Below are 21,309 nucleotides of genomic sequence, written 5' to 3'. Positions count from 1 at the left end.
CATGCAAATACTTTGACTGCTTGATGTCCAGGAGTAAAGAAGAAGATTTTTAAAGATTGCATTAATTTTAGTGGTTTTGGCCCCACCCCTCAGGCCCCAGGGGGGCAGGGATCATGAAATTCACAATTTTCGTTCCCCTTCACCCATAGATGCTTTGTGCCAAATTTGGTTGAAATTGGTTCAGTGGTTGCAGAGAAGAAGCTGAAAATGTTCAAATGTTAACACACGACACACGACACACAACACACGACACACGACGGACGACGACGGACGAAAACGGATAGCAATAGGTCACCTGAGTTTACTCAGGTGACCTAAAAAGTTGTAACATTATTCAATTTATTAATGCATAATTTGCATTCATTAATTGAAAAATCAAGTAGGGCATATAATAGATTGTAGTAATAATTTTGAATTTAGAGGTTCTGACCAAACTTATCTCAAAAGCTGACAAGTGACATTGGAATGTAATTCCTGAACTAGAATCACAGACATTGCTATAGAGAGGAAAGGAACAGAAATGCAGACTGTCCTGTGTGTAGTGCCAATTTGAACAAGCTAGGAAAACGCCTACCCTATGCACATTGTGCCAATTCAAAATTGATCTGTTCAATATCGGGCCTTCCACTTAATGAAAACAATCCTCCAATGGCATTACCTAATGGGCATGTATATGGTTACAACGTAAGTATGCAATATCTTTTTATTGAGTGCATTGTGACTTTGTATAATTTGTCCTACCTGGACTAATTTCAATCAAAAAGTTTGTCACAGTGACCTACTTAAGGAATTTTATAGCTACAAGGACCAACTTAGAGGGCAACTGAGGCGAAATTGTTTAATTGATTAAAATATAGATTTCAAAAGTGATTGGAAAAATGATTTCAATAGTGCTTTAAACAATGATTTTAATGGATATTAAAATAATTAATACATGCAGTTGCTGACAATGATTTCAATACAAAAACCACATTGCAAGCTAATTCATTGAGTTAAAACATGGTAACAAAAGTTGTTTCGTTTTCGTTTTTATAGAAAAATCAATGAATACACGGACACTTTGTATTATACTGACTGACCTATAATTCAACATGTATGCAAATGTTATAAACAAGCTCATGCTGAATCTCGCCGAATCGAAATGACGGAAGAAGAATTTTTTGATAAAAAGAATTTAGTATAAATCTAAATTGTTCATGGGATTGCCTATACTACAAATACGGATAGTAAAGCCAATGTCTACTCGTCAAGAGACAAAGTCGAAAAAGTGTTACAAATTTTGAAATTCGTGATACGTCTATTTTCGGGCCATAGCGAGCGCCGACGTGCGGCCCTTCTGATTAAAATGCAATACGTTATACATATCTACAGACTTTGGTCTATCATACCTGAAAGTTTCATGTTTCTATCTTGAGCCATTATTGAGAAAGTCTGCGGACAAATTGACCCTTCAAAAATCATAAAATCGGCAATATCTCCAAACCGGAAGTGACGTCATCAAATCAGAAAAAAATGCATAAGGTTCAAGTAATGTAACATAAGTCCTGAAAGTTTCATGAAAATCCATCGAGCCGTTTTTGAGAAATCGCGGGCCCAAAATCGGTAAGAAAAAAAAAGAATAATAAAAGTGGAAAGAAACCTAAGAATAACAAGAAGGTCTTCCGCTGAAGACGGAAGACCTTAAAAACAGTGGAAAAGAAACAAACGAATAACAAGAAGGTCTTCCGCTGAAGACGGAAGACCTTAATAAGAAACAGAGTAAAAACAATATGTTCCCCAACTTCGTTTGGGGAACATAATAAGTGAATTAAAAATGCTGGAGAACATGAAGAACCATTATTAATCCTTGTAATTTTTAATAGTTAAGTTATTTTAATAAGTCTTGCAATGTGGTTTTAGTATTAATTATCAGCAACTATCGACATAATTATGTAAATCACTTTTGAAATCATTATTTCAATACTATTGAAAACTTTTTTTTTTCAAATGTGAACATTATTTCAGTAGTGATTGTAACCTATGGTTTGGTATTGAAATGAACTCTCATCAACTATTCAACTGTTAATTTCAATAGTGGTCGTATTTCGATAGTGGTTACATACTATGTATGTTATTGAAATGCTTTCTCGCCCACTATTGAAATAATTCTTACAACAGTGGTCGTATTTCAATAGTGGTTGAAACCTGTGGTCATTATTGAAATGCACTCTCACCCACTATTGAAATTATTATTTCAATAGTGGTTGCATTCAATAGTGGTTATCATCTAAAGTTATTGAAATGCACTCTCAACCACTATTGATATAATTATTACAAACGTGGTAGTATTTCAATAGTGGTTACTTACTATGTTTGTTATTGAAATGCACCCTCAACCACTATTGATATAATTATTTCAATAGTGGTCGTTATTTCAACCCCCGTTTTAAATTTGCTTGTGTTTGCCAACTCAATGAAAAACTCACTTGTGACTAAAATATGAAGATTTTTTTTTTTAAATGCACCGAAAAATCGCACAGAAAAAACACCTAAAGTGTAAAATGCCGTAAATAGGAAATCGGCAGAAATACATGTAGGATGAAATGAAAATAGTGTGCGCCATCGAATTCATGTATCGTCTGCGTAAGGAATATATCACATGCTAAAAAATGATTTTATACATGTAGTTTGTTTTTGTTTTTTTTCCAACGCTTTCCGACAATCAAACATGGCTATTCGCCAAGCCGTTGGACGCTTTCCAACTTTATACAAGCAAAGGACACCGCACGAGAGTGGGCGGGTCCTAATTAACCAATTAAAATGCTTGTTTTATAAAACGAAATCTGTGATTCAAATTGTTTAATTGTCAAATCCAACAGTATTATCACTCAGCACAATGCTATTTCGGCCGGAGTGTATACTTTGAAGCGAGATTTGCGATATTGCATTAAATATGGGTGTCATTTTTCTATGACCCTCTCTGTTTCAGTTTACTTGTTAATAAGTTTTAATTTACTCTATTTCAGTCGCTCTCTGATTTAGCCCGCTTAAATGAGGGAAGGGTGGTTTGTCCAAGGACCAGAGAGATTTTCCACCTAGACGAGGCAGAGAAAGTGTTTGTTATGTAATGGTTAAACAGAAGAAAAAAGACATATCCATTAGAATTATATACCTATATGCTGTACTTATGTTCAATCTTTCCGTGCTATTATGCAAAAACTACACAGTGATATCTGTATGAGCCAAATTACTCCAAGATGTACCCTGATAGTTATGAGCATGTATAAATGCAACAAGAAATTTTAAAAAAAAAAATATCTATATGAATTTTCTTAATGTACAATACATGGTTGAAACCATTAATTAACTTTCATGAATGTTTTCATAAGAATGCTGGGAGTAATTTTCAATGGAGTCTGCTTGTAATTAACCCATCATGTAAATAAATTCCTTGATTAAATTGAATATGCTTGGGGAAGTTTCTTTATAATTATAGAAAAAATGATCTTTTTCTTTACTTTTTAAGTCACCTGAATCACCCAGGTGACCTATTACTATCTGTTTTCACATGTCATCGTATGTCAGTAGTAAACTTTTGAACATTTTAAGCTTCTGTGAAACCACTGGACCAATTTCAACCAAATTGGTATAGTACAGCATCTATGGGTGAAGGAGAACAATAATTGTGAATTTTATTGTCCCAGCCTCCCTGGGGCCTAAGGGGTGGGGCTAAAACCACCAAAATTAATGCAATCTTTAAAAATCTTTTTCTTCACTCCTGGACATCAAGCAGTCAAACTGTTGGCATGATTGTAATAAGCATTGAGTCCTCTACCAAAATTGTGAAATTCATGGCCCCATGGTCAGGGGTTCTAGTACTAGGGCGGGGCTAAATAGATTATATAGTGAAAATTTTTTATTTCTTTGAAATTCTTCTTTTCTGCTCCTGGGCATTAAATAAACTAACCAAGTGCATAGTTGAGTTGAAAATGATTGCCTCTTCTAAAATTGTGAATTTCATGGCCCCTGGGTCAGGGGTTCTAGTGCTAGGGTGGGGCTATATAGATTATAGCTGCAGATCTGTAGCGTTATGGTTTTATATACTAGCGGAAAAAAGAAACGGTGCATGATAAAATTTAGTAACTTTTTTCTATATTTATTGCTTATTTTAGTTAAGTGTAAGTAGTAGTTACCCCATATCATACCACTCGATGGGCGTGGTCATAATGACACGAGGGAGCGTAGTTCCCGAGTTGTCATTATGACCACGCCCATCGGGTATCCGCACATAATCAACAGTATGATATGGGGTAAATGACTTGTACCATAGTTTTCAAAAATCATTCATTTGTAAGTCAGCTTAAGAATTGGTCTGACTGGTTCGTGTGATTGAAACATTAATGCTTGGTATCAATTATACATGTGGATTTTATAAGCTTTTACGCTAATTCGTGTCCTTCCGACCACCTCCATCGAGTACAGGGTAAGTGATTTGTATAAAATACTTTTCAAAAATTGATTGTATGTTGTTTAACGTTCTCCTCAAGAATTTTTTCACTCATGTGGAGACGCCACGTCATGCCGGTGGAGAGCTACAAATTTTGTCCTTTACTCGGCAGTAAGGGATCTTCTTCGCGGCAACACCTTCTGCAACACGGGACCTATGTTTGTATGGTCTCCACATCCCACAATGGGATTCGACTCCTTACTTCGTGACCCTAGGGCAGGCGCTTTAACCGCTGCACCATGCAGGCGACATAAAAGTTCAACATATCTTAAGTCCGTTTAAAAAGTTTGTCTGATTTATGTAATTGAAAAATTAACGAGTTTGGTTTCAATGAGATGTGTTGATTTGATTTTTTTTTCTCATAAATTTCTATCGTCAAAATTAAATAATGTAAATTTATTTTGAACATGGTTTAAATAATTTTTTTTAACCCGATACATACTTTGTCGTGCACAGTGCACGTTGATTGAAATGTTTGTTAGAGGTTATGTATATTTCAATTTAATGAAAATTAGATCTTTGATCGGCTAGATCCGCAATCGAAAACTTTATTTACGTACAGTAGTGTACACTTTTGTTTTTACTTCATGTTTGTACTGTGTTTCCTTTGTTGGTTATCAAAAGAACGATATTGGAATTTACTAAGCTAACGTCACCCTGGTCATGACACTTAGATTTTTTTTTTTAAATCAAGCGATTTCTGAAGTTTTTTTTAAACTAAAGTTAAAGTATTGATGTCCGTTTTAAATAGTTAATTATTACACAATGCTCTCCACAATTGATATTTTTTACTCGCCTGAATTTGGCATAACAAGCCCAGTTGTTTCATTTAAAAATTGTGCATGACTGTATAGTTCTTTTGTCCCGGTTCGATGGGCGGAGTTAGAGAAAAGTGTGGGTTATGTACAGAAAACGCACACTTTTAACAAAAGAAATCACACCTAACTATGGTACAAACAATCGATAAATGTGGCGTTTTTTAACAATATCGGATAGTATCCGGCTCTGATGCACGGGCTTTTCATGGTTAGTGAGCACAAGTTGTTTATTGACGTGTTCGTATGCACAAGTTTTACTGGCCAAAATTGTTTGGAGAGAGAACTGTATAATGCAGGTGTCACAACAGTATTAATTTCTGCTATATATTCTTACCAAAAATGCGCAAGTTTGAGTAGATGTAACTAATTCAAAACAAACTTCTGAGAAGTTTCCTTTTCAGATCTTGTAAAACCATTCTTTATAAAGATTTTAGTACCAAAAAATACATAGCCATCCAGCAAGGCACGCAAGTTTGTTTCGGTCGAAGTCGAGCAGGTGCTTGAAAATCGAGTCCAGGGCCTAATCACTCCCCACTCTTGACAGTATACAGAAAAATCAGCACGCCCTAAATTTTAATAAATCTGGTCAATACAGGAAGTTTACATGTTGTTTTTCATCTCATAAAAAAATTCAGCTCCAGTCTCGTATCAAAATGCCCGAATCGGAAGGGAAGATTCCGGGATTATTTTCCGTCAGCCATGATTTGACGTGAACCAAAGTGTAATACTGTTATGACCCCATAAGTAGGCCTTTCAACTGCCGCTAGGGTTCGCTGTTATTAACGATAACTCGTTGCTGAATCTTGTTTAGAGCAGGTCCTAGGTATCGAACTGTTTATAGACAGGTCAGTTTTTAGCATTTCCCAAGTGTTTCTCTGCTGTCAGTAGAATCCAGTGGTTTTAAAATTTAGCACTAATGTTAAACTTATTTACTATAAAGTTGCAGACACCGTTAAATTACATATAAGTAAAATTTTTAATTAAAATAAAAAATGAAGTCTACCCTCCTTCGAAGTCTTAACCTAATTTAATTTTTGTATTCAGTCTTTCTTCTTCGTGCTTAGTAACACAAGTAAGATAATCAATTGCTGCATTTACTCGTAAAAATATATATGTTCATATAGGAAGCGCAAAAGCGCGAAAACAAAAAACATGACATTATGTTTTCTTCATAACAATCGTCAAAGAGAGTTAAAAATATTGAATATAGTCTGTTCCTCATTCATTTGACCCTGTTATTTCAGGTAGAGTGAAGACATTCTCTTTCTCTTGGTCAACACTTTTGTGTAACAAAACATGCAATGTAAGGAACCGGTTACCCTTTTGTGTACATATCAATACCAGTTCTGAAGCAGCCTATATGTCATTCCTGTAAACGATAACTCATAAATCGGCACTTAGCTGGTCAGTTTTCACACCTGAGTTACCTGTCCTTAAAACACAACATCGAAGTAGTCATTTACAAATAATTAAAATTTTTAATAATTTAATTAAAGGCGTGCATAAGTTATCTTTTTTGATAATTTTATGTACCTATAAATCAGTCTCTGAAATGTTTTTTAACATATGTGCAACTTGAAAAATTAGTTGAAAGGCCTAGTATAAGGTTTACTGTATTTGGACTCTATTCGTTAAGAAAAGCACTTTAGTTTTGACAAAATTTAGCCTCTAGTCATGCCAAGACTCCTCGAAAACCAATGTAATGTTGCTGTTTGGATGCTTCAAGCTGGAATGGCACAAAATATCATTGCGATACACTTTGGAGTTCATCGGAACACTATTCAATCACTATGGACACGTTTTCGACAGACTGGTTACAATCAGGATCGACCACGTTCTGGGCGTCCTCGCGTGACGTCGCGTCGACAGGACAACCACATTAGACTTGTGCGCCTGAGAAATCGGTGTCAGACAGCAAGTTTGACTGGTAGAAGCATTCCTGGACTTCGACCAATCAGTCCAAGAACTGTGCGTAACCGTCTGCGCGAGCGCAACATCAGACCAAGACGTCCAATACTGCTTCAACGTCATCGTATCGCTAGACTAGCATGGTGCAGACGACATTTGAGATTCAGACTAGAGGACTTGGCCTATGTTCTATTCACAAAAGAGTCCAGATTTCATTTGGATAGCAGTAACGGCCGTTGTAGAGTGTATCGTCGCATAGGGAAGCGGTACCAGGACGCTTGTGTTGTGCAACGGCGACAATTCGATGGAGGTAGCGTTATGGTGTGGGGTGGAATCACAGCACGTGGAAGGACCCCTCTACAAATTGTAGATGGAAATCTCACTGGCATGCGCTATCGAGACGAATTTATTCAGCGCCATGTGATACCCTTCATACAGGGGCAGCAAATCACACCACTCTACAACAATTAAGACAACGCAAGGCCACATGTTGCACGTCAGAGAGTTTTAGTTCAACAGCATGTCGATGTCTTGCCTTGGCCAGCTGTATCTCCCGATTTGTCGCCAATCGAGCACGTTTGGGATGAAATGGAACGACGTCTACGTCGTTTTTTATGGAACGCCATCACTGCCTTATAGCATACAACTATGCATTTATTATGTCAATTTACCATTACGTGATGTGAACATATCTTTACGTTATGTCCATTTTTTATGAGATGATGTAAATATATCTTAACATCATGTCAATGCTGCATTACAGGAAGTAAATACATCCTTTCATTATGTCAGCACTTCATAACTTGAAGTAAAAAATTCATTATGTGAAGTGATAATGTGTTTACATTGTGTTAAAACTTTATTGCGTGAAATGAATTTTTCTTTACATCATTTCATTTCTTTAATATGTGAGGTCAAAATTGTATTACGTCAAGTAAATTGTGTTTTATAATTAAACTTATCATTACATTAAGTCAAAAGTCCATTCCTTTTTGAGAGTGTATATTTCTATTATATCAAAGCATTATTACGTGATATGGATTTATCTTTATTTTACGGCGAGGGCATCATGATGTGAGGTGAACACATCTTACCTTTATGTCAGTGCTTTATTACGTGGTGTAAAATGTGTATAACATAATGTGAACATATCTTTATATTATATCAATACTTTATTACATTATGTCAAAACTCCATTCCGTGACGTGAATATATGATTACGTTATGTCAACTCTTTCTTATGTGATTTAAAAATATCTTTATATTGTGTTAATTCTTTATCATGTTGATTCCAAAAGTTCATTACCTGATGTTAAAAAAAACATTTACATTATCTCAAAGCTGTACATGTATATCTAGTATATAATGAATGTTGATGACAGTGTTTTAATGACTGGTAAGAAGGGGGGGGGGGGGGTCCTGATTGATTAGGACAAATTACAGGCAATTGATATCAACCCCCTCTTTTCCCAGACATAACTTTACTATAGAAAATACAATGTTCATTGAAACAGTACAGCCCCCATCCCCACTTTTTGTTGAAGTATAATCCACTGAGGGTAATGTAATATATCTGGAAAAAAATAGGACTGACGGAAGTTGGACCCCTCTCCCCGAAAAAGGATTTCCGGGCTTGTCAAGTTTTTTCGGGTAAATGATTTTTTTTCTGGCTGACCTCCTTTTTCAAAAAAAGATGCTACGTCATTGGAGTTAGTAATTTTTTTAATCATTCCAGAGCCAGAATTCTATTACAAAAGTCTACCAGTCGCTCATCTAAATCAATTGAATATGCCTTAGTAAGCATGCATGGGCACATATCAGTGGCGGATATGGGAAAGGGGGACGGTATATGGTTGGAGACCAAGGGGGGAAGCGGAGAAGCTCTCAGGCTTTATATTTTCATAGAAAAAAGTTTTCAACTTAATTCAGCTAAGCTTATTGTGAAACTAATGCAATGTCCTACAAAGTTTAAGACTTTTATTTAAAAAAGAATCAAAATAAAAAGAAAAAAATGATTGCTGCACGACTCCTAATATTTGATTTATTTAACTATGAGATTAAAGTAAATTAACACCCTTGAATTTCGACGTGACTTTAATTCACAGTCTCAGTGTTAAGGCTTTGCACGTTTCAAGATTGTCAATTATTTGTCGCTTAAAGTTTTCATTTAAAGATGTCATTCCCAAATCGCTGAGAATCACTTCCACGACAGTTTTCTCTCCCGCCATTTTTTGCGCTTGCGGAACGCGGAAATAACGCTATGCTCATATGAAGGCCGAGGATACCCGTGTTCGCATAACGTAATATAGTGAATCGACATAATGTAGAAGAGTGCGCACAGTATGGCATAAGCTTTTCACATCAGTTAATAAAAACTAAGATCTCATGAAAAGTAAACACAACGATATGCAAGTTGACGAAATATAATTGTACTATGTGTAAATGTCATAAAGAGTTGACATCATGTAAAAGAAAGTTAACACGATGTAATAGTAGTGTGGGTTAATATCATAAAGAGTTGACATCATGTAATGCAAGGTTGACACAATGCAATAGTAATGTGGGTTAATGTCATAAAGAGTTGACATCATGTAATGCAAGTTGACACAATGCAATAGTATTGTGAGTAAATGTCATAAAGAGTTGACATAATGTAACGGAAGGTTGACATAATGGAATAGTAGTGTAGATTAATGTCATTATATAAATGGTGCCTGTTTTGGAGGGTAACAGTTGAAATTGGCACCCCAAGGAAAACCATTGTCAACCGACGCGTTAGCGGAGAGAGGGGTGCCAATTTCAACTGTTACCCTCCAAAACAGGCACCATTTATTTTATTATACTGAATGTCTTCTTGATTTAGGATGTCAGCAAAAAAATCGTCGATCGTCTTTACGTTCACGTTTAGAAAGCTTTCAAACTCCCCGCTAGGCTACTTCAAAAAAGATTTACTGACCTCTTTATTGTTAATTTGATACTCTAAGAGTCCTTTATCATCTAAAGGTTCGTTATTCCTGTACTCTCAAGCATGTTTTGTCTGTCGTTTGTTGTTTTCAAGTAAGCTACTTCGGAAACAAGCTTTTATTGACGTCAAGTTAATTCCGGTTCTTTCAAACGCGCAACGGACGTTTTGAGAATTCTACGGTGAACCGTACGCGCATAATTTCCACGCATGTGGCATTACCGTTGTGCTACCCGTTGCCATGTGTGTTGCTACGGCTGAGGGTAATAGAACGGATTGTTAACTGCGTCTAAACCAATCATATTGTAGTATTTAACATGAAAGTATAATAAAAAGAGTTGGCATCATGTAATGCAAAGTTGACACAATGCAATAGTAGTGTGGGTTAATGTCATAAAGCGTTGACATCATGTAATGCAAAGTTGACACAATGCAATAGTAGTGTTGGTTAATGTCATAAAGAGTTGACATCATGTAACGGAAGGTTGACACAATGCAATGGTAGGGTGGGTTAATGTCATAAAGAGTTGACATAATGTAATGGAAGGTTGACACAATACAATATTAGTGTTCTGCTATAAGGCAGTGACGGCGTTCCATAGTTTTTCGAATCGGCCAGTGACGTTGGCTGATTTAGGCCAGGCCTTAACCAACATCTGGAACAACATCCCCAAGCATATCTGAACAGTTTGGTGTCATCAATGAGGCGCCGTTGTCAAGCATGCGTTAATGCAAATGGTGGTCACACACGTTATTAACTTTGTTAATTCAAGTATGAATACCAGTGTCTTTCGAGTGTTCTTAAATTCACGTTGTTTGACGTTAACGTTAATGGATTATGAAATGGTGTAATGAATACATTAGTTAATACTATTACAAGAAATAAAAATTTGTTCATTGTTATTTTTATTATCGATTCATGTATTAAATAATGCACAGTTTCTTTTTTTCCGCTAGTATATATTTGTCTTTGACCATAACGCTACAGATCCTGTAATGCAAAAAAGGTGCAGTTTACGGCGCAATATTTTTTGCGCACTTTTGGGATTTTCTCCAATTTCCAGAATAGGTAAATTAACTGCCTTTCACTCCCTAATTCTAGACACATTCTGTTGCCAATATGTATATTTTATCCACCTCTCAACCATTTATAGGAGTCTCTACATGCAATAAACTCACTTGAAGTGAATTTTCAGCAATCTAACACATAATTTAAATCAAGCGAGTTTATCACTTGTAGAGACGACTATAAAGGGTAGGTAAATGATAAAATATACAGATTAGTTAAATAATGTGCCTAGAATTAGGGAGTGAAAGGTAGTAAATTGACCGATGCTGGAAAGTGGAGAAAATCTCCCAAAAAAAAGCGCAAAAAATATTGCGCCGTAAATTGCACCTTTTTTGCATTACGGGATCTGTAGCGTTATGGTCAAAAACAAAATATAAAACCACAACGCTAAAGATCTGCAGCTATATAGATTATATAGTGAACATGCATAAATTCTTTGAAATTCTTCTTCTCTGTTCAAGGGCATTAAATAAACTAACCAAGTACATACGAGGGTTGATCCAAAAGTAATGTCACTGTGTTCATATCTTCAATATTTGGCGTCGTATTATCAAATATTATGTACCAAAAGATGCATAAACATAAATCTAATCAAAATTGAAAATTTCATTCAATAATGTTTTATAGAACCCATTTTACAGACGTTTAAATCATCAAACATAGGGGGTATCGCCGCGTCACAACTAAACGTCACGTTTTAAAGTGTATATTGTTAGAATGAAAAAAGGCAAACACATTAAAAAAGCATCTAAATAAGGGTCTAATCGCCCAATTTTTTAAAAGACAAAATTTACGACATTTTCTAGTCGTTAGAAAAAAATAAAATGACCTCATTGCTATTATTGGTCAAAAAAGTGTTGTTTTAATCTGATCTATTGAACAAAGGAAATGTCGAAATTGAATAAATCGCCGAAACGAGCTGTAATGCGTTTTTTTTTTTTTTCGAAATCGGGAAATTGCCAGTAGGGACAGTTACGATGATAAATCAGACTAACAGAGGAAAAAAATTAAATAAGAGACTTGTTTAAAAATGGTTTCAGCGATTTTGGGCGGGACACGGGTCATGGAACGATCTGCAGAGGACATGAAGACCGAAAGATAGGAGGTCGGGCGGAAACGTTCAATGATGTCTGACTTAAGTTTGTCAAAAAAGAGAGCGATATTAGAAACTTTAAGTTTGTCTTATGGTACTGTTCAAAGAATTTTCATGGAGGACTAAATTATAAATAGAATGGGTTTAAAATTGGTGCCAATAATTCTTAAAGAAAGTGAAATGTGTGAATGTGTTCATATGCATGAATCTTAAACGAAAGGGAAGCTTTAAGTGTACATGTGCATGTAAAACGACGCGTATCGCGTATCTTTCATGTACGACGTTATTTAGGTGCGGCGACTACCTTAATCGCACATGGTATAAAATTCGATGTTTTGAAAAGTATCAATCGTTTTTACTTGAATTTTTCAGGACTGATTTGAAATAAATATAGCTTCCACCATGTATAATTTTGTCGATTTTTGTAGACTAGAAGCAATTTTATCGAAGTTGTGACATTACATTTGGATCAACCCTCGTAGCTATGTTGAATAACGCTGCCTTTTCGAAAATTGTGAATTTCATGGCCACAGGGTCAGGGGTTCTAGTGCTAGGGCGGGGCTATAAAGATGGTATAGTTTAAATGAATTATGTCTTTGAAAATCTTCTTCTCTGCTCCCGAGTATTAAATAAACTAACCAAGTACATAGTTATGTTGAATAAGGCTGCCTCTTCCAAATTGTGAATTTCATGGCCCCTGGGTTGGGGGTTCTGGTGTTAGGGTGGGTCTCAATTGATTATATAGTGAAAATGCATATGTTTTTTCTGCATCTGGGTATTAAATCAATGAACTATGTACTTAGTTATGAGGAGGAAGAATGCTGCAATGGTGCCTCTTTCAAAATTGTGAATTTCATGGCCTCTGGTTTAAAACATGAATCAAATTCAATTGTGAAAAGTTGTTGCAAGATAATCAGGTGACCTGTAGCGCCCGTGGGCCTCTTGTTTATTTTTTGCGTCTTAAAGAGGCTGGGGTGGCAGTCATTTTCAGACTATTTTGATCTCCTTTAAAAGAAGAGCTCCATATAAAGATATACAAAAATGATAAAATTTTAAAACTAAAATGTACATGTATGAATTTTTTCATTGCCAAATGATAGTTGACAGCTTAAGATACCGTATCTAAAAAAATAAGTTAAATCTGATGGTTAATTTGTGGTTTATTTCTTGACCACCCCCCCCCCCCCCAGCCTCCTTAATTAAAACGAGTTCTATTTTGTGGATTTTTAAATTGTTTTATTATGATTAATTAGTTCTTATTTATTATAGGTAATTTGTAAACAAAGGAAACGCCCACGGATACGCCCTCGGAAGTGTTTATAATGTTTATAAGTCTTTAATGAATTCTTAAATAATTCATTAAGTAATAAAACTCTGATAAAGGATTTGTACAACACACTTTTATGACTTTATTAACTAATTTACACTAGTAATTTAATGATTCATTAAATTTAATACTAGTAAACCGTTGATACAACCGGGTCCTGGTTTGGTATGGGGACACACCCCCTTGACAACCAGCTAAATCAATCTGTATCCATGCAATCCCCTCATTTCCAGTCCTCGGGATTCATGGAAAATTCCAGATTTAATAAATGTACCTTTAGCTTCAAACAGTACCTCAATCTTACCTCATGTTTGTATATTGTAAACAAACATAATGACTGCAAGGTCTATGTATCAGTTATTACCTCCCCTTGCTTCCCATCACTTCAGTACCATGGTTGTATTATTGAGCGGCGAATTTGAAATCATTAAAAGCAACACTTTTATTCCCCATTTTCAAAAGTGAGTTATCTCCCCTCAAAATCGGAACTCTTCTACACTAGCCTAACTTCCGCGGACTACGCAATACGATAATCCAAATAAATAGTGATCAACTTACACGCTGTATTTAAAAATTTTAAAAGAAGGAAACGGTTTGCATTTTTTTAAGATAATAAATTATTTTATAAAGGGTCTGTTAGCCCCCCCCCCTTTCTAGAAAGCTATACGAATTAGCCAGACACGTAGCATCGTCTTTAAAAGTGGGGGGGGGGGGGGGTAGCCAAAGAAATATTTTTTTCTTATCTGGAAAAGTTGACAGGCAAAGAAAAACTTTGCCCAATGTTGAAAAAGCTACTTATTTCAGTACCAGTTCCTTGGCATACAATACTACATTTCCCTTATATAACTTTACCGTAGTATTAACTGTGTGTGTGTGGAGGGGGGGTGGCAACCTAACATTTTCAATAGAAAAAGTAACATTGGGACGAAAGTGGGGTTGGGGCTAAGCCCCTTGACCCCCCCCCCCCCCCCCCCCCCCCGTGCGTACAGGTACAGAGAATGAATACTGAATATGTAAATGGGTTGAACAGTTGAATATGAACCATAGTTGTGAAAATTAAAAATCATTAGAATTATTGTGAATTCAATAAAATTACGGTACATATATTTTTTTCACAGATGTACATGTATGTCAGTTACACGGGGTTGCATGAGTCTCTCTCTCTCTGATATTGTTTTTTACACACTTCGCAAAAAAGAATAACTTATGAAAATAAACAGATGTACTTACACTGAAAGGATTTAAAAAAGATAAATAACACTTGAGAAAAGAATGTTTTCCGTTAATTAACGAGAAATACGCTAGGAAATTATTGTATCAATTTCGTATTTCTGCTCTCAATTCTCTGATCTAAAACAAAATGTGCATTTTACTCGGGAATATACATGTATATATGCTTATCCTTCACTAAAACTTTGATTAAATGCAGCTCAGACTTTATACGACATATGTAACACGAATTCAGGTCAATGCTATTTTAATTAGTCTTTCTTCGTTAGATAAGGACATGAGATTAAATTATTCATTTAGAATTCCATTCAAAGTTTTAATACTATATAGTGAATCAATTATTTTACAAATAAAAAATTCTAGAAACACTGTTAATTCAAATGAAATAGGACTTTAATTGTCACCAAATGTGTTCTTGTAAGTAAAAGTTCTATGTTATGACATACAATCGAGCAAAAAACGCAGTGCCTTGGTATCGGTCGCGGAAGACGAACTACTGCTGTATATGCAGCAATTTCAGAGATGGACATGTCATCAGTCACCAAAAAATTCCTAGAGATACAAAGAAAATATGGCTGAAGCAGGCTGGATTAATTCGTAAAAACTTTATAACTAAAAATTTGTTCCGCACATTTTGTAAATAATGATGATCCGTCTGCAGAATATCCACTACCGAAATTTAGCTTATTAGCTTTTTTTTTAATAGGCCTATTCGAATATGTGTCAGCATTTTATCAGTAATTTGTTTCATTTTTTGTAAGGGGGGGGGGGGGGGTCACACAGCACCTTATTATAGTACTACACAGATTAATACAAATCCAGAAAGATTCTTTGACTGAGCAATTCAAAAAAATACGAAATAGTTAGATTTTGTCGTATGACAGAGGCATTACACCATGAACATGTTTACATCAAGAACGTCCGCGGAAGTGACTTTATTTATAGCGCATGCGTATTAAACACAGTAAAAGAGTTCCCTTCAGGGGAAATAACTCACCTTTTGAAAATGGGGAATATCCACAGTTGTTTAATAATAAAGTATAAGGAATGGCGACTGTTTAATATTAAATCATAAGGAATGGCTCTAATTCTTGGCCAAATTATTCGAGTATAGCCTGGTTTGGATCAGTTTACGCTTTTTAGGTAACTCAGGTGACCTATTGCTATCCGTTTTCGTCCGTCGTCATTCGTCGTGCGTTAACATTTGAACATTTTCAGCTTCTTCTCTGAAACCACAGAACCAATTTCAACCAATTTTGGCATATAGCATCTATGGGTGAAAGGGAACAAAAATTGTGAATTTCATTGTCCCTGCCCCCCCCCCCCCCTCCAGGGCCTGGGGGTGGTGCAAAAACCAATAAAATTAGTGCAATATTTAAAAATCTTCTTTACTCCTGGACATCAAGCAGTCAAACTGTGGGCATGATTGTTATAAGCATTTAGTCTTCTACCAAAATTGTGAAATTCATGGCCCCGGGGTCAGGGGTTCTAGTGCTAGGGCGGGGCTATATTGACTATATAGTGAAAATGCATTATTTCTTTGAAAATCTTCTTCTCTGCTCCTCAGTATTAGATAAACTAACTTAGTACATAGTTATGATGAGCAAGAGTGCTTCTTTTAAAATTATGAATTTTAGGGTCCCAGGGTCAGGGGTTCTGGTGTTAGGGTTGGGCTCTATTGATTATATAGCGCAAATGGATTGATTCTTTGAAAATCTTTTTTTTTTGTGCTCCTATGTATTAAATAAACTAACTAAGTACATAGTTATGATCAGCAAGAGTGTCCCTTATAAAATTTTGAATTTCATGGCCTTAGGGTGAGGGGGTTCTGGTGTTAGGGCGGGGCTTTATTGATTATATAGTGAAAATGCATTAATTCTTTGACATATTCTCTGCTTCTGGGTATTAAATAAACTAACTAAGTACATAGTTATGATGAGCAAGAGTGCCTGTTATAAAATTGTGAATTTTATGGCCCCAGGGTCAGGGGGTTCTGGTGTTAGGGCGGGCTCTATTGATTATATTGTGAAAATGCATTAATCCTTTGAAAATCTTTTTCTGTGCTCCTAGATATTAAATAAACAAACTAAGTACATAGTTATGATGAGCAAGAGTGCCTGTTATAAAATTGTGAATTTTATGGCCCCAGGGTCAGGGGGTTCTGGTGTTGGGGCGGGCTCTATTGATTATATTGTGAAAATGCATTAATCCTTTGAAAATCTTTTTCTGTGCTCCTAGATATTAAATAAACTAACTAAGTACATAGTTATGATGAGCAAGAATGCCTCTACCAAAATTTTGAAATTCATGGCCCCAGGGTCGGGGTTCTGGTGTTAGGGCGGGGCTCTATAATGATCATATAGTGAAAAAACATTAATTCTTTGAGTCTTCTTCTCTGCTCCTGGGTAATAAGCAGATGAACTACCTATATAGTTATGACTTGCAAGGGATCTTCCAGAATTGTGAATTTTCAGGCCCATGGGTCAGGGATACCATAGAAGGGGGGGGGCTCTACTTATATACTGAAAATGAATTGTTTGAAATCTGCTCCTTGGGCGTATTAATCAAACAGTTTTGATAAGCAAGTGTGCCTTTTCAAAAATTGTACTACTAGTATGTGTGGACCTAGGGTCAGGTGTATATGTGTGGTAGGGACACTTCTGATTATTGCTGAATATTACTGATTAGTTGATATGCATTTTTCCCCCTACCTTGCCTATGGGTATAATGGAGGATTGGGGGTCAAGAAATTAACCACCAGATATAAATTAATTTCTTAGATATGATATCTTTAGCTGTCAACTATCATTTGACGAAGAAAAATTTCATACATATTAGTTTTAAAATTTGATTATATTTGTATATCTTTATATGGATTTGTTCTTCTAAAGAAATTGAAATAGTCTAAAAACGACCACCCAGCCCCTTTAAGTAACCAAACTAAGCAATTGCTAAGTTTATAGTGATGAATAGCAATGGTGCCAGCCTCTGTGAATGCCATAGCATCTACCTTAAAACATGAACCAAATTCAATCATATGAAAGTTGTTGCATGATTCTCAGGTGACCTATAAGACCCATGGGCCTCTTGTTTATAATCACCTTTGCGGATTATTAAGCGTAAACTGATCCAAACCAGGTTAAATCGAATAATTTGGCCAAGAATTAGAGTCATTCCTTAATTAGATTGGGATTTGGTAAATAAAATATTAAGGCTGAAAATTGAAAATTATCGGATAACTCCACCAGAGGGCGTATTACGCTTCACTATACATTGTACATGTAAATGGAATGATAAATCTGGGTAGAGATTGCTTGCATTTGTTTGCACTGAATATGCTTCATTGCTTGCGTGACTGATTTTACTTTTGTCATAGAGACGATTAAACAATTTATTTAAGAAACTTTATCAATTTTAAAGAAAGTAGAACGAATTTGCCAGAATAAAGCAACGTAGAATTGAGGACAAAATGAAGAATGATAAAAGTTCAAAGTAAAATGTAATATAGACAAATATGAAAACAATAAAGTGACATATACATAGTTACAATAATAAGTAGGGAGAAAAAGAATAAAAGCAAGATATATATAGACTTTTGGCGGTAGTTCCCTTCCATAAATGTAGGCCTTTCAATTGCCGCTAGGGTTCGCTGTAATGAACTATAACTCGTTGCTGAAACTTGTTTAGAGCTGGTCTGAGGTATCTAACTGTTCATACACAAGTTTTTTTCATTTCCCAAGTGTTTCTGTGCTGTCAATAGAATCCAGTGGTTTTAAAATTTAGCACTAATGATAAACTTATTTACCATATACGAGGGCTGTTCGAAAATTATTGAGACTTGTGTATTTTGCTTTCTAATGAACGTCTTTCGGTGAAAATTTGCATACATGTTTGACATACACTAAAAATTAATAAAAGCAAGAAATATTTTACCAAAAAAATATTTTCTCTACAATGGTATATAAATGTGTCAATAGTAGGGGTACCCGGAGCAGCCACAAAATCGGCTATTGAAAATATATAACACCAAGGTTCTAACTCTGCGTGGAGTCATAATAAGAACGAAAATGATTCAATTTATGCGTATAATTTTTCAGCTTTATTTCAAATTCATGTGCAACTTTTTTAGAATTTTGATCAAAAATACGGAGATCATAAAAAAAATTAAGTGCGATCTGCTAACAACGACAAAATGGATTTTGACGTCTAAGCGGAGCAGCCAGCATACCTAACATTTTGTGTATCTCTATGTAGATCTCTCTTCCAGACTGAACGACCTGCTAAAATAATTGACTGCCGTCATGAGAAAAGGGCCCTTATCTTTTGACGTCACAATGCTCAGAAAACGACGTCAAAGTCGCGGTATTGTAAACACAGAAGTAATTTTTGTTGACCGCATTTTGAAAATTGAATTTCAAAGTGAAACAAAAATTTGAAACTTGATGCGGACATTTTTTTAAAAGGAATATGAAATTATTACAATTTAGTAAGTAAATTTATTCATAATTTTGTTTAAGTATTTAATTTGATGTTGATATACGGGCCATTGGACATGCACATTGCTAGATCTGGAACACCGATTAAAACGATGTAGACCTATGCATGACTAAATTAAAGATGCTGCATATTTATTTTCTGAGCAATTTACAAATGCTTGAATTTGAATTCATGTTAAGAAGTCTAAATATTAAAATGTATATTCCATATATTTGTATATTTTTTCAGAGAGAGAGAGAGAGAGAGAGAGAGAGAGAGAGAGAGAGAGAGAGCGAGTGAGAAGTCTATGCACATACATGTATAGTAATTACCGTTCTTAATAAGCGCTACTTTTTTTCCTGAAAATATATACCATAATTTAAAACGTACAGAGTGTATTTAGCCATTTTAATTTTAATCCATAGTTAATCATACTGATGTACCCCGATACCCAGCCTTCGGTGAACTGTTGATTAAAAAGGGAGGGGCGTAAGAAGACAAGCCAAAAAAATATCTCCGTATAAAAACCCGGTTAAAGTTAAAGCTGAGAAACATATTCCCTCTTTGATTGAATAAAGATACTCGTAACATGGGTGATCCAAACCTTCTACATCAATTAACAATGATAATTATTATTATTTTTTTTGCTTTTAACACTATTGGAATATGCTAAAAAAAAAAAATACTGAATTGTGTGGTAGAAATTACGATTGTTTCAAATTTTGGAAATTGTTCCAGTGCAATGAATGAATGAAAGCCCCCTGGAACCTATATTGCAATATGTTAAGAAATTAGATACAGCTATTGTAGACTTTTCCCAAAAGCATTATACCCAAGGTTGAAGAAATTAACAATATTACATCGACAGTGATATTATGAATGAGGATAATTATCAACCAAAAGGAAAAAACTGTAGATTAAGCAAAAAGACCTACGTACTTCTGATAATATCAGATTATATGGTCACATTTTTTGAGAATATATTCACTGAAAGAGCAAAAAGTATGTGACAAATTGTTATCGGTGTAATTTCCAAAAATTATGAAAATGTTCCAAATCTTTAAAAACTTTGATGAGCGTGAAATATAAATCACTGCCTATTAAATTCATGATATGAAATAAATAAGTCACATTTTGCGTTGAAATCTTCAACTCTAATACATGTATCAAAATACCCCGCATATCTCGACATTAATTTCTTTAGTTCCGTTGAAAACCAGATAAGACTTTATATCATAATCCTAACATGACTTTACGGAAAGTAATTAATAAACAAACACATTTTTTCTTCTTAAAAAAAAAATATTGGTCATTACAGTCGCGTGCAAGTAGCAACGGGGGTAGGGGGTAGGGATTTACATTGAAAGTTCGGTCCCCTACCCCCATGCAACCACACACACACATACACACTTTTTGTTGCAGTATGGTCAAATTCGTGCACTATAGGGCAAAAGAATAATGCAGTGTATTATGATACTGAAAGAAGACTGAACCTACCCCCCCCCCCCCCACAACGGCGAAATGTGATTCGAGTTTCGACACCCCCCTTTCTTTTGGTTGAGTTTTTTAAGGTAAATTTATTTTTTCCTGTCTGCCCCCCCCCCCCCCCAACTCTTTTTCAAACGAGTTGTGCGGGAAAGGCGAAGGTACGAGTCAAATGGTTTTTTTTCTGAAGTAATAACTAGGGAAAAATTGGTTTGCCTAAATATTTTCAGCGAAAGAGAGTGAAATTAGAGCGGTATATTATTACGTAATTAACAGCATCGCCTCATACAAAAAGCATTAACGTATGTTGGACATAATTGTTCATTATTGGATAAGACAATCGCATCCAAATGTGAAAGGCTTATATATAAGGTATCAAGTTAATCAGCCATTTTCACGGAGGAAAATGAATAAATGACCGTTCGTGGCCGTAAAAAAATTTGCTTTGCTTGTCA

At 35.3% G+C, this 21,309-nt stretch overlaps 1 long non-coding RNA gene across 1 annotated transcript; it reads left to right on the top strand.

Annotated features, from left to right (window-relative positions):
* Positions 1-324: 324 nt before the first annotated feature.
* Positions 325-3,444, top strand: LOC134280797 (uncharacterized). Its single transcript, XR_009994959.1, has 2 exons — positions 325-684; positions 3,006-3,444. It is a non-coding gene; the product is annotated as an uncharacterized LOC134280797 (long non-coding RNA).
* Positions 3,445-21,309: the final 17,865 nt, after the last annotated feature.

This window comes from Saccostrea cucullata, unplaced genomic scaffold (genome assembly GCF_032062105.1).
Source record: "Saccostrea cucullata isolate Sc308-1 unplaced genomic scaffold, CSIRO_AGI_Scuc_v1 ctg6235, whole genome shotgun sequence".
NCBI classification, from domain to species: domain Eukaryota; kingdom Metazoa; phylum Mollusca; class Bivalvia; order Ostreida; family Ostreidae; genus Saccostrea; species Saccostrea cuccullata.
Note: the sequence above shows the minus strand (reverse complement) of the source record. Positions and strands in the feature narration are given on the sequence as shown.